We start from the raw sequence: 15,804 nt of genomic DNA, 5'->3' as shown, positions 1-15,804 counted from the left end.
ATTGAGGTATTGCAATAAAAAAAACACTTTCTAAATATTGCAAAATGCAATAAAATGGCTTTAAGACCTAAAGTGGAAATTTTCTATATGTAAACGATTGTTAAAACTGCAGGAAGGGTTATGATTTAATATGTTAGTATGGATTCTAGACTGTGGTTTGAAAGAAACCAATAGGGAAAATAAATTTCATGCCAGTAGCCACTTTAAAAACTAGATTTAGCAGCAGTCACATTAGCTTAGATAATGGGAGAATTTTTCTTCATTGAAAATGCTCTCTGTCGCTTAGGAAGAACTTACTGAGGCAGCCTGCCATCTAGCTTTTTCACAGAAAAACAGGCTTACAGACTGCAGATGAGAGAGTCTGGAGCAGAGACAATTTTAACTTAGCCATTCCTAATTTATCTCAAGCATTTTCAATTCATCTTCACTGCTCTGTGCACACAGGAACACCAGATTGCCATCCCTGGGGAACAGACTGCAACCGGGGATCTAGAGAGCTGTCACATTCCAAGAAATATTTAAATTGTGCTGATTTTCTTCTGGTGAACTGAGCCCAGGGAATGAAACTCTTCAAGTCATAGCTTTGCGGGCAATAGATCAGAGGATATTGCCAGTTTCCTAATGGATGACTGTTATCGGGCAGGTTTTCTCTGAAGGTACGTAGTTATTTTCTCAATTCATTACCCTCTCCTATTTATCAGGTAATGATCTAATGAGCTGGGGGTCCAAACCAGTGAAAAAGAGGAAAATGTTAAGTAGCCGGTATTGCCTGAAGAATGACATTTTATTGCTGCATGTTTATAGGTGAATAATTTGATCCCTCTACTAAAGATGAGTAGGGTAGAGTTTGAATTGCCTTGTCAGCAAAACCAGACAAAACCAAAACAAAACCGTGCTGCAGGCTGCATTATCATAAGTTCGTATTAATTCTCTTGGGGATTTTCTTTTGTAGCTGCAATGTATAGTGAAGAGAAATGCATACTTTTGAAACTCGCTTTATCCTTTATCTTTTTAAGATATTTTTAATAATCATGATATTTTCTCCAGATATTTTCAAATACAAACTGTGTCTCAAAGGCTGTTATTAATTGTAGTGTCACTGATGTTCATGATATATACATGTATGAATGATAAATGGATTTACTTTAATGAAACTCCAGGAGGAGTCTTGTTGAGAATTTTATGACACTGTACTCTATTGGCTTTACAGGTTTTTAGTTTTGAGTGCAGGCCAATCTTATTCACATTCATCTAAGGATTTAGTTAAATACACATATTATAATAACTTATTATTCTACTTTGTTCTGTGAAGCAAGTGCCTCACAATATCTATAGTAGTCCAAAAAAACTGCTTAGCAAAGTGAAATGTGACAAACTTCTGAGTATTATCTAAACTAATAAAAAATGGAGAAAGCCTTAACCTAAAGTAAAAGTTAACTTATTGTACCTACGATGTATTACAACAAGGAATGACTTCTGTGCCTGTTTTCTACAAGTTAAAGGTGTGTCTGTAGAGGGGCTATCTGTGTCAGAGTGAGTGAGAGTGTAGCACAGAAAACAAACATATTGTAATCACAATGAGTACATGAAAATTAAAGAAATATTTTTAAATACATCAGGGTGTTTGAGGCTGTTAAGTGTTTTATTGTTGTATAAATAGGTTCAGTGAAACCAACCATGGTGTTGATATTTTTTCCATGTAAAAAGGGTGATTAGGATGGGTAGAATCAGAGATATATTTGAGCTGGAGAATGGTGTAACTGATGTCGTATTTCGACTGGAACATAGAGTTTGTAGACCCATCAGTGGGTTAATCACAGGATTGGGAGAGGAAATGGTAGCTGAGCTCCAGGTGAACACTTGTTAAATGTGTTATTTCTTGGGAGCATTTGAGAGACCATTAGAAGAATAAAGGAGGAGAAGAAGAAGGATCAAGTCACCCAAATAGTAACTTTAAGTGCATTCTCTCTTATCCTCAGAGGGATTGTAAAGAGAAAAAAAAAGAAAAAGGAAGGATAATAGAGTTTTCTAAAAGTACTAAGAAGTACTTCTTTTTTCATGAATCTTCCATGAATTGAGGAACAAAAGCTTAAATTGAGGTTTCCCTATGGATTCCTCCATTTGGCAAGCTTTTCTCCCCTTTATGAAACATTTTCCTCCACTGCTTAAGAAAAGAAACCGTGTGCTTGCTCCCAGCCTGGTTTCTCCCCAGTAACTTGCAGCTCTAATTTAAATCTACAGAAGTATGCTCTTGGAGACGGCATGCACTCCTGAGTGTGTCAGAGTTTGACAATTCAATGACTTCTGCATGCCAAAGGATAAAGGGATTCAACATCCATTTATTATTATTATTATTATTTTTATTATAACTCTTTTGAAAATCTCAGACTATGCAAAAGTGGGAGAAAAAACATGATAACTTCAGGGAGCATATTTTATGTTCTTTCAAAATAAGATAATACCAATAGATAATGAAATATAGGAACTTTATATTTGGACAAGGATACTATATAACAGCAGCTTAGTAATATATATTTTAATGTGAATTTTGAATTTTGGAGAAATAGAAAAAAATATATAAATCAGGAGGGACAGTTTTAGTTGCCAAATTGCAATAAAAATTTTGATTACTCTGACCCCCTATTAAACCTTTCGACCACAATCATTTAATGTCTTGTGCCTCCCTATAGGGTTAATTCACTTATCCAGGTTTCTAAGTCTGCTCAGCTTCCAGGTCTAGTACTAAAACTTGTTTTATTTCTTCTTGTGGTGAGTTCATTGCAAAATATATTACCATAATTTCATTTTATTAGTTGCTGTTAAATATTTAATATTTATTGAGTGCTCATGATATGTTTGGTGCTTCAAAGCAATATGCAGGAAGAAAACATGTAATAGTATTTTTATTAAATTAGCCAGTTTATTAATATTTCAGGACTTCTAATTGGTGCCCACAGAGGAAGGCAATTAAGGCGGACTCTTTAGTGGCTATTTATGTGCACGTAAGGCATGAAATGTCCTATTTTAGCCAATGATTTGCATTTAACTTTACTGAGCTTCCCAGACTGATCATCCAGTGGGTTTCAAATTGTTCCTTAACTCTGTTCTATATGTCAAAGTGTAATTGTAGACAGAACATTGGATTAGGGAAAGACAAACCAGGTTTAAATCTGTTAAGAAAGTTTGTGTAAGTGAATTGATCTCTATATCTCTATCCCGTTAGATGTATAATGGCGATAATGGTACCTGCTTTTTAGACTCTTGTGAGTAGTAGAGATCATGCACATAAAGGAACAAACCCGTAGTTTGTGCACAAAATATGCTCATTAAACAGTACCTATTTTCATGCATTTTGTCATAGTTTCATATACAGAATGTTTCTATTAAAACTACCTTGACTCCTACATTTCTTCAATGATGATGATATGTGTGAACATGTGCATTATCATATCCTTATTTACTTGTTAACAGTTTTAGTAATATGAATAATGTGCTGAACATATATTTATTGTTTGGCAGTAAGATAACCTATAGAAATACTAAATCATTACCTAAGCATTAATAAAATTAGAAATTTTGATTAGTTTGAGAAATTAGTAGGCATAGTCTCCATGGCTTTCAAATAGCTAAGTTATCCACCAGAACTTACCAAGGAAAGCAGATAGAACAATAACTCATTTTCTCACTTTTCCCTCTCTCAAAAGATATGGAAATAGAATATGAAACAGTAAATCCTCTTGCTCATTATACTGTGCCCTTTGCCCCTTTCATTTGCATTTTATTTTGCTACAGTGGCTTGTCTAGTGAGATGTCCTCCAATTTCAACTGCACAGAATAATTCAAGCATATAAATCCACCCCTAAAGGAAAAAAGAAAAGATATGTAAACATTTATTAAAATAAAAGACAGCTTCTGCCTTGTAAAAAATTCTAAACATTTTGTAATGAAAGTGAAACTGTCAAATGTGAATGTTAAATCCAGCCAGATGTTGACCTTAACTGTGAGTTTGAATCTTTAGGGAAATAGTATGCAAATCCAAGCTAGAAGCTGCTGTCTTTAGGTTGCATGACTGCTGAGAAATTCTAAGTCTGAATTTCTCAGCTATATCTCATATTGAGTTAAGCATATACAGAAAAAAATACATTAATATTCTCAGTTATGTGGGAGGTAAACCATAACAATTCTGACTCACCAATAAGAAAGATTAAGGCTTCTGACTTCATTTCTAAAATATCCTTGAAGTTCTTGTTCTATTGCTTTTCCATTCCCAGCTTTGGATTTTGACCCATTTCTTAATGGGGATTGGAATTTATGTTCTAATTCTAACTCAGTTTTCTATCATGACATTGCCATCTCCTGACCCAGCCCTGATATTGGATTTTCTGTTATTCTGTTTGGTTATCAGATCTGCTTTGGGAGCCCCAGATTTGTGCTCACCTACATTTTTCTTTTGCCCATGACTTCCTCCAGATTCATTTATTAATCCCTAGTCCTTTTGACCAAACCTTAAAAAGCTTGGCCACCAATCCCTTGAGGTGTTTTTCCCTCAGTAAATTCTTAACAGGAAAGGAGATATCTCTAACCTTAGTGCTTCTCTCCTGTATGTTTCAATTTGTGTATGCTAACAAACAAATAGTAAAGGAGACACACACAAAAAAAATGCTGGTTCACTTGTCAGATATAACCTCCTCAGGCTTCTGGAAAAGAGGTTGTAACTTTTCCTGTGAAAGTCTCTGTCACATATTGTTCCTCCTCCTTCTTCTCTCCTTCTCCATATACACCGTTTTAAAATGCAAAACAAAAACAAACAAACATACAAAAACAAAAAACAAAAAAACACAACAAGAAGAAAACAAATGTTCTTCAGGGTCTTATTTAACCATGAGTATAATTTAACAATTCTTTTACTAGAACATAAAAAGATCTTCCAAGCCTTCCACCAAAGTTTAGGCAAAAGATAGGCCTAGCCCTAGCTGGTTTTTCTCAGCAGGTAGAGCATCAGCCTGCACACTGAAGAGTCCTGGGTTTGATTCTGGTCAAGGACATATGCCCGGGTTGCTGACCTCAGTGTCGGGGTGTGCAGGAGACAGCCAATCAATGTTTCTCTCTCATCATTGATGTTACTATCTCTCTCTCCCTTTCTCTTCCTCTTCAAAATCAATAAAAGTATATTAAAAAAATATAGTCCTAAACTTCCATCTTCTTGCATAAGATAGTCTACATTGCAAATGACACTACTAGTTTTTAGCTTAAAACTATAGTTTTACCCTTTTCCTCAGAAAAATCCTTCCAAATAGTTCAATCTGATGTGGACATCCATTATTTTATCTTTACCCTTAATGGGCACTTTAAAGTCCTTATGTTAGTATGGCATCTGAAATAATATATAGTAATAATAGCAGATTGCATTTATTGAGTACAGTGGGTGGGCTGAAGACTATACTAAACACTTAAAATTTATTCTTATGTTAATCCTGTCAACAATCTTGTAAGGTAGCAGCTATTATAATTAGTTTACTGATAAGGAAATCTAGGTATAGAGAGGAAGCAACAGCCCATGCTTATTTAGCATAAGTAGCTTAGGTGATTAGCCAAGGTTGAATATAGAATCTTTGGCTCAGAGTCTGGCATTTAACCATTATGCTATTGCTCTCAGATCATAGTGGAACTTTATGTTCACTGTATGGACAGCTGGGAAAATGGTGAAAAATACATATTTATAGCAAATCAGGTGGAAGAGAGGGGAAATGACACAATGCTTATTTTAATCCCACATTTTTATGGGAATGTATGATAATTTTCTAGTTAATTATGTAATTTCTGCTTATCTTTTCTTATAGAGGATGTAATTTAACTTTTTAGAACTTTTTTATTCCTTCAAAATATCATATAGTACATGAGTTTGGATACAGAAGTTAACTTATCCTAGAAAACCTAAAGAACAAAATGGTACAATATTGAAAGTCACAAAAATCTCAAATTTAATTTTGCATGTAAATAAGTTAAGGCTTAATTTAATAATTCATATTAGAGAGGGGAAATAATGAATAACCAAACTGGCAACTGAGTACAAATATGCTATCATTTCAAGTTGTTGTAACCGTATCAACAAGATTTGAACGTGTTTGTAGAAGGACCTGTTTCAATGAAAACTTTGCCAGGTGGCAATTCTGCTTTAATTCTAAGAAGCATATGTTGTGTGTTGTGTGAATTCCTGGGTTGTCCTTTTTAATTTTATCAATACATCTGATATGCCTTCAGTATTTTTGTAATGCTGATTCATTTTCTAGCCAGATTTGAATTTAGTATAACATCTTTAAAAAGAAATATAGGCCAGTATTCCCATGTGATGTAAGTACAGTTGACCTACTTCATAAATTATTCTTTCGTCACCTCATTTGCACAATTAAATACTTATGTTGTCAGATGTCCATATATAAGAAATATAATAACCATGAAGTGAAAGGTTGTCAATCGTCTGCTAAAACTGATCAATGTCAATAACCAGTCCTAATAGTTCCAGCTTTTAATTATGATTTCTTGTAAGGAAAATATATGTTTGTGTATATGTAGAACCTTAAGAAAATATTATTATTGTTTAGGAAATTATTGTAATGTGCCTTGTTATGTTAGGCTCGAGTAAGTTCCTGGACATTGTCGAGCAAAAATCAAAGTACACATTTTGTGGCTATTTTTATAGGAACAGTCTCTCTAAAAGAGAGGTTTCACTTATCTTTAAGAAGTATGTGAATAGGTTTGAATATGTGTATAAAGGGGTTTGTGTGCATGTCTGTGACTGCCATGTGAGTTTGTGTTTTTACCAAGTAGTAAGTGGGACCCACAGAAGATTTAAAAGTAGACCTTTAGTTCACAGGCAGAATATGAAGAGCATCTTTTCACCTCTCTAGCAAATAAACCTTGAAATATATAGGAATTAGAGCATTAAATCCCACCCTGGGTTATCTTGGATCTCATCCACTCTTTTTTTAACTTAGTGTTACTCCTCATGAAGTAATTCAAGCTTTAGAAAATGTTCTGCCTGGGATATTTTTCTCCTCTGAATTATCATTATGGGGTCAAAATTGGGAATATTCTAAGAAAATGAAAATCTCTATGAGATTTGGTAGAGTTTACATTAAAGAGTGAAGATTAACATTGCAAAGGTAATTATTTCTAGGTTGTCAATGGTATATAACTGGGCTGGATCTTGCTAACAATGCTGGGAAATGGGATATACCCATCAAAAATTTCTCCTTTGACTCTGAGAACAGTTATATTTGCCCTTAGTTCTAAGTCTTGTTTTTATTTTGTAACCCAATTCTTGCTATCTCCAAACCTTTGGTCAACACCCACATAGACCATGAGGGTAGATATAAAGTAAGTCTACACTAAAGGAAAAATCCTAATCTGCACATATGTACACACAGATAGAATCATGGCTGGACAAAGGCATACCTACAAACCAATACATACCATACCGCCTTATAAATATGCAAACAAGAACAGGTTGAGAGACAAGTACATGTGGAGTCAGGTTGACAGATAGGAACTGACAATGGGACAGGGATGTCAGACCAATCTACAGGGAAAGGCAAACTGACAGCCAGAAACATACCACAGGGAGATATGGAAGAATACACAGGCAAATAAGTATAGACAAGCAGGTACAGAGATATTGATGAATAAACAAGGGGAGACAGTGAGGCTCAGACCCAGGTTCAACCAAGGACAGTCAGGTCTGGCCACCAAACAGCAGAACAGCATAGATATAAACATAGACATATGTCTGTGTACATGCTTTATACACTAGAATTTTGTCTAATACATTCAGGAAGCAAAATTCAGTAGTAACACATTTTTATTGCCTATTAAAGAATCGCTTGTAAGGTATATCTATGTATTTTTTCCACTACATCAATGCAGTAAAAAGAATCATGGATAGTTATGTAAACATGCTTTGTCATTTCCTTTAATTTTGTTTAGCTTTTCTGCCTTTGGGTAAGAGAAACAAATAAAAATAGTCAAGTTATTGTGAGGATGCTGTAGAAATGTACCTTAAGGTCTTTTCAGGCTCTGTAATGTAAGAGACAAGTCAGAATTCAGACAAGAAAATGATCTTTTTTTTTTCTCTTGGAGAAGCAACAGCAATTATAAAACAAACAAAAGAACAAAACACTTATGGCTGGAAAACATCATTAATGTCAAAACAATTATTGCAGTCCTAATTTTTTTGCTGTACGTCACTGAAATAATTTCTAAGTTATAAATGAACTTGATTTTTTCTACAATAAAATGAGAAAAGAAGAGAAAATATATTGTTCCTGTGGCTGAATTAAAGTTTAACAGCTTAGATCCGTAGTCGGCAAACCGCGGCTCGCGAGCCACATGCGGCTCTTTGGCCCCTTGAGTGTGGCTCTTCCACAAAATATCATGTGCAGGCGCGCACATACAGTGCGATTGAAACTTCGTGGCCCATACGCAGAAGTTGGTATTTTGTGGAAGAGCCACACTCAAGGGGCCAAAGAACCGCATTTGGCTCGCGAGCCGCAGTTTGCCAACCACTGGATGAACATACATCAAACTTTTAAAATTTGATAGTAAGTTTTGACTATTACATATTAAACTGTTGATTTATTTGAAGTAGTTACCAGACATTGAAAATATTTTAAAATGGTAAAAATGTTTAAAGGATGGCAAAGTCTAGTAGTTATTTACAAAGATTTTTAGGGGTTTGGAAAGATATATAGACTATATATTTAAATGCTTGTTTTAAATTATTATCATTAGGCAAATACTTGTATGTAGTAACTTGCTGGTACTTGTAACCATCCTTTATTTTCAATGATAGGTGGGCATAATCAACCAACTTGAAAGTTTAAAACAATCTTTCATATTATTTTAAACATAGTACTTTGCATCACATCTGTTAATTTTACAAATTAACACAAACTGAGAATTGAGATTTGTGTTTTTCTTATGAGGTTACCTTTTTAGGAGGGGAAGAAGAATACATATTTCCCTTTTTATTTTAATCTCTGAAAAGCATAGGTGGTTATATGAAGAATCCTCTTTTTAAACAGCTTCATTGAGGTATTATTTATATAGCATAACATTCAAAATTTTTTAATTTAATATATTTTCTATCACCATTTTCCCCCTCTATGCCCTCGGCAATCACCACATTGTTGTCAATGTCCATGAATTCTCTCTTTTCTTTCTTTTTATTTTCAATCCCTCCACCCCTCCAATATCTCCCACACCCCCTTTCCCCCCCACATACATACTCACAAACCCAGAGCTATCTGCCCGCTCTCTATCTATGAGTCTGTCTCTAATTTGCTTGGTAGTTCAGTTTGTTCATTAACGTCCACATATGAGTGAAGTCAATATGGAGCTTGTCTTTCCTAGACTGGCTTATTTCACTTAGCATAATGTTCTCCAGGTCCATCCATGCTGTTCTAAAAGGTAGAATTTTCCTCCATTTTATGGCAGAGTAGTATTCCATTGTAAATGTCATCATTAAGTTCGGTGACTTTTAGCACATGTACTGTTTGTGCAACTATCACCACAATCTAAGTTTAGAACATTTCATTAACCACAAAGAGAAATATTGTGTCTTAGAGTTAGTAATTTCTCACCCAACCCAAGGCAAACATTAATCTACTTTTTGTCCTAAATATTTGGCTTTTCTGAGCATTTCATATAAATAGAATCATGTAATAAATAGTCTCCTGAGTCTGCCTTCTTTCACTTAGCATACTGTTTTTGGGTTCATCCATGTTGTAGCACCTTTTCATTGCCTAACAAGTTCTTGTTTTTCAGACATACCAAATTTTGTTTATCTATTAACCAGTTAATGTTCATGCATGTTGTTTTCGGGATTACTTTTTATGGCTGTCCACTCTCAAAAAATGAAGATTGAGATTATTTTTCTAGAGTTTCTACTCACAGTATGAATGTATGTTTGGAAACCAATAATCAAATTAATTTATTATATGTTGAAGTTTGCAAAACTCCTTTTTAAAAACAAAAATAAAGTAAAGGTAACTAAAGCAAAGAAAAGTTTGTACATGGAAGTATTAAGGTGTTGCATAATGATATATTTTAGCCTGATAAGCTTAGGTTACTTGTTTTAAATATAAGTAATCTTATTTACTTGCTTTACATGTAAATCATATCTCAAAATAGAAATATAAATGAAAACTACACAGACTAATTAAATTCTTTATTATTTTGATTATTGGATTCCTGTTTAAATTTTTTTTAAAGTGCTTGTAAAAGATTTGATGTTTCTGATTGAATACACTATTATAGAATTATAGAACCTACGGATAATTAGCTTTATTGAACTCTTTTGTTAATAACAGATTTTCTACTCAACATGCATTTTTCCATATCTAGAAATTTTCTATGCTACTACAATAAATTACTACATGGGAGTTTTGATCTTCAGAACTTGCTAACTTAATGAAAATAGTATAGGTATCAATTTTTAAATCATATAGATGACTGAGGATGCCTGTTAGCCTGTTTATTTCTATGGTTCCTATCCTTTTCTAAATTTATAGATATACCAGGTAGCTTGCAAACCTTTTTACAAGATTTATACTTCACGATCTTTCTCCACTTATTTATGATTAATTGACATGAGACTCTGACTTTATTCATATTTTTTATTTTAAAATAGGTCACTTGTATATGAAGCAAAATTTATTTGACTTTAAATGGATTTTTTCTGCCACAAGCAGTGTATTAGAAAATCAAAGGTATGATTTACTGCAACACTATCTTTCTATTATAAGTATGAGAAATGCACATCTTTCCACTTTTGTTTATCTCTTAAGTATAAATCCCTTTATATTTTATTATTGTTTTTCTTATTTTCTACTTTTGTCCTATATTTGCTCAGCCTGGGTGGTTTCATCTATTGCTACATCTTCACCTTCATCTAATTTACAACTATAGGTATGACTTCTTTCCTTTGATTCTGACCTATTAGTTTAACGTTCAATATCCAGTAGAAACTTCTGTTTGGGAAGAAACAAAACAAAACAAAACACTACAAAGCATGTATTCAAAATTATACAAGAAAAAAAAGTGACTACATTTTTAAGAGAATACAAATATTTTCCCATTTTAGAATTTTTTGGTTCATGACCATGATGGATCAGAAACAGGGATTTTGGGATCTAATTAAATGTTGTCTTCCATCATTATTCTCACAGATGCCATAAAACCAACCTAGTCTCTTTCTGCTGCTAACATTGTCTAATTTTCACTTGCTTCAATAGAAATTATTTTGGGAAGGGGTTTCATATAGAAGCAGTTTTCTAATAAACAGAAATAAATGTCATATTTTAAAATTTATTACAGTGAAATATTTTTGTTTTAATTCCATAAATAATATTATTTAATTTCACCATCTTCTACAACTTCAAATGCTTTTCTAAGACCAGCCTGTGTGGCTCAGTGGTTGAGCATCAACCCATGAGCCAAGAGGTCATGGTTCAATTCCCGATTAGGGCATATGCCCAGGTTGCCAACTCGATCTCCAATAGGGGGCATGCAAGAAACAGCCAATTGATGATGTTTCATGATGTTTCTCTCTGTCCCTCTTCCTTCCTCTGTCTCTCTAAAAAAAAAAAAATCAATAGAATTAATAAGTACCATATTCTTCTATTATCTTAGAAATATCAGGAATTAGTAACAGAGATAACTAGAGAATTTATTTAGCTTAGGAATTTTTCTTTTTGAACTGAAATAGTGATTTTATTAGTTTTTATATTTTAGAAAAAAATAAACATCAGCTAAAATTATAAAACTAAAAAGTTAAAATTTGACACAAAATTCCCCTTCCCTCCTGTTTCAAATGAACTCAGTAGCTGATTCCCAGAAGCAGTCTAGAAGTGCTTATAGTACATCAGCCTAAGGAGACACCTACACTTTCTCACATGAACTATTCCATTCCACCATGTGCCCAGCATCTACACACAGTTTTTGTGAGATTCTTTTAATAATAATTTTACATATCCATGCATAATAAATGCAATAAATTGGTTTGGGGTAAAAGACATTTTTTCTTAGCTTTTCCTCCTAGGATAATATTTAAACAAAAAGATTGTGATGGCATCATTAAAGGCATGGAGACATCAAGAAAACTTTGAGTATAATTTTTCAATTGAACTTGAGTAAATAAATTTTCATGGATGCAAAATGGGATTCATAGCTACAGTAGATTTTGGGGGTTCCTTGATTGCAGTCAGTTTTTTTTTAACCTGATCTGCCCTGCATCCCACCAGATTAGCATGGCATAACTATTACTTCATGGCCTACACTACAGCAATTAGATTCTCTTTCCCTGGAATCTAGAGTACAGTTATAAGAACTCTAATTAGTCTTAAACTGGATAGTCTGGTAGAGTAGGAATTTGGCAGCCATTACCAGGCTATGTGAAATGGGACAAAGAAAGGAAGTCCAGAGAAGTAAGGTAGAATGAAGCTTCGGGAAGGAGGGATGAGACACCTGTAGTCACAGAGTAGGGAGGCAGATATAGTGATAAACTGAGTAGCTTTTTGGGGTCCTGGCTGCACTCACTTTCTGCTCTGGGATTCAAGGGGCTATCCAATACCACTGAGTCATTTCAACTGACCTGAAGTAGGCTCTTAGCACTACTTTTTTTTTTATCATACTAACCCTTCATACTGCAGTCTATTGCTCTCAGAAATTTATTTCAATAATTTATTTTCTTAAGCCACCAACAACCCTCATTTCACTTGTTTTATGTTTTAATAAGAAAAGAGATTTCCATCTCGTCTACAAATATATAAATGTATATTCACCTGCCTCAGCCAAGAGACATCTGTTATAACTGTACTAGAGGCCCGGTGTATGAAATTCATGCACGGGGGGAGGGTGCCCTCAGCCCGGCCTTAACCCTCTTCAATCTGGGATCCCTTGGGGGATGTCGGCAGTCAGACATCCCTCTCACAATCCTGGACCGCTGGCTCCTAACCACTCACCTGCCTGCCTGCCTGATTGCCCCTAACTGCCCCCCTGCTGGCCTGATCACCTCTAACTGCCTGTGCCTGATCGTCCCTCACTGCCCACCCCCCTGCTGGCCTGGTCACCCCACACAGCCTGCTGCTCAGTTATTTGGTCATCCCTCACTAACCCCCCTGCCAGCCTGGTCACGCCATGCAGCCTTTTCAGTCGTCTATTTGGTTGTGATGGTCGCTTAGGCTTTTATATAGATAGATAGGAGGCTGGTAAAGAGCTCTGTCTATGGAGTCAGTGATGATGAGTACCAAACCCTACTCCACCATTTACTAGGACTTTATATTTCTTTAAGTGTTCTATTTCCTTGATATGCTGTGTTCAGAGCTAAAATTAAATATCCTCTACTAATGTGCTTCTTTTTCTCCTTGTGTTTCCCATAGACTTGTTTATACGTATTTGATAGGTAGATATTTATAACTATTTTTTGCATTGTTATTTGTATACTTTAATGTTATAAAGAGCCCTGGTTTGCTGTGTTAATGCTTTTTGATCTGAATTCACCCACTTGTTATTGATATAGCAAACTTTGCTTCTTTATATTTGAATTAACTATAGCTCTGCACATTTAAAAACATTATCAATCACTTTGCTTTAGGTTTATCTCTTATATACAGTAGAGTTAGTGTACTTTGAAATCCAATGTGAAAAACTTTCTCTTTTAAAAATGTACTGATTTGAGATATGTTTATAAGTTCTATATTTTTTTTATGTTAGCTATTATCAGAAAGGTGAAAAATGCACATACTTCCTGCTTTTTGTACTCTTTTTCCTCCAACTTTGGTGTTTATATCATTTCTTCATTAAGGCATATATCACATACCTTTTATTTCTTTATCTAAAGCTTCACATTTATTTTAATCTCATATACTAGTATATCAATAAATGTATAAAATGCTTATATAATCCCCCTCTCCCCAAAGATTTTTCTAATAGTCTTTTGCTTGGCTGGTAATCATATTTTAGTACTTATAGAAAAAAGATTGCATAGAAATAATTTTGTGTATTTAAAATACTTTGTGGCTTTTATTCTTGAAAGATTTTTTGACACCATGTAAACTCCTTGAATCATAATTCCTTTGATCATTTTTATTTTTCCCTTTTATTCTTATAAGGAAGAGTTTTTAAAAAATTAACCCTTTCTCCCCCTTTTAATGTCAATTTAAATAAAATTTCTCTCTCTTTTTTTCCTGCCTGATTGCAAATATTAGTGATTTTCAACCAGTGTGCTGTAAGAATCTTTAAAACACAATACCCGACTATTTAGTCAAAGGCATTGACCTCTTTTCCCTTATATTGTAAAATAAAAAATGACAACAGCCAACACAACAATAGCCATCCAGTGTGAAGGAATCACAATTATATCTATTTTTTTTGTCTAATAGGCAAAAAAATATATCTTTTGGTATGGCAAAGAATTTTAGTAATTAGTTTATGCATATCCTGAGATGAAAAAGGTTGAAAATCATTGGACCAACCTAGTATAGTTTTACAGAACTTTATGTTAATGATGAGTAAATTTACTATGGTACATCAGTGTTGACAGTTTGGGATAATTTTTTCCTGGGATATGACACCATCTTTTCAATATGAATGCATAAGCACTTTTTTTTCATTGTAAAATATTAGCTATGTTTCATTATATCTTTTTTGTTTAATGGAAATCTACTTAGACAAATACAAACTCTTTTTATCTGTTTTATGTCTACTGTTTTCTCTATAATCCTTGTTAAGCCTTCAAATAATTTACACTTCTTTTGCCTATTTTCTGTATTCCTTTTGTTTTCTCTTTATCATTTATTTTTATCATGTTTTCATAATTCTTTTTAACTCCCTTTAAACATTTTAAAATTTATTTTTGCCCATTTTTTTCTCTTGCATATCCCTTTTGATAGGTAAATTATTTCATTCTACACCTTTTCTAATCCTTGTAGGAAAACATTACACCTCCTTCCATTTCTTCCTCAAGATATTAGAATTCTGATTTCTGTATATGCTCCATAGATACCTGTTAATTTTTATAATTCATAGAAAATGCTTATTTACTTATTCTGATGCAGTAATTTTATAGGGTGGTTTATTTATCTTTTTTTTTCCGATATCTTCTTTACTTTCCCTTCCTTTTAACCAGCTCCCAATTTGTACCTAATCCCTTCACCTTTTCCACCCAATCTTCTACCTCCTCCCATCTGGTAACCACCAATCTGCTCTCTACTATGAGTCTGTTTCTATATTATTTGTTCATTTTATATGTTTTTTAGATTTCACATATAAGTGAAATCACATGGTATTTGTCTTTCCTTGTCTGACTTATTTCACCTAGCATAAGGGTATTAACTTATTAACTTTTAAACTGTGGGTTAAATTCTATGTGGTTGTTTTACAGGCAAAGAAATCAGGGACAGAGAAGTTAGATACTGCATATAGCCAATGGAGAATGATTTAATTCAGTACTGTGGCTTTTAACCAGTTGGATATATGTCTGTATCTCTGCCTATGTACATACGTTTACCAATTTAAACAGCCTGCTCTTTTTAGCTTTTACCTTTTTGGATTCACTTAAAATGGTGCTTTCTTTTTCTTTGTCTGTTTATTTTGTTTTGTTTTATCACATTTTTGCAAAGATCCTACTATCTTTCAAAATGGAAGTCATTGATATCTCTCCTATAAGCCATGTCAGATTCTTCTCTGTCACAAATTTTGTGTTTTTTTTTTTTTTGGCGGGGGGGCAATATTGTCTTTCATTCATTT

At 33.7% G+C, this 15,804-nt stretch overlaps 1 protein-coding gene across 1 annotated transcript in view; it reads left to right on the top strand.

Moving 5' to 3' along the window:
- The first annotated feature begins 410 nt into the window (after positions 1–410).
- The window catches only part of MGAT4C (MGAT4 family, member C), a 776,551-nt gene continuing 761,157 nt past the window's right edge, over positions 411–15,804 (top strand). Inside the window, exon 1 of the mRNA XM_005882986.2 lies at positions 411–656. The gene's annotated coding sequence lies outside the window, so the exon portion shown is untranslated. The remainder of the gene's footprint in view (positions 657–15,804) is intronic.

The sequence above is a fragment of the Myotis brandtii genome, unplaced genomic scaffold, assembly GCF_000412655.1.
Source record: "Myotis brandtii unplaced genomic scaffold, ASM41265v1 scaffold745, whole genome shotgun sequence".
NCBI classification, from domain to species: domain Eukaryota; kingdom Metazoa; phylum Chordata; class Mammalia; order Chiroptera; family Vespertilionidae; genus Myotis; species Myotis brandtii.
Note: the sequence above shows the minus strand (reverse complement) of the source record. Positions and strands in the feature narration are given on the sequence as shown.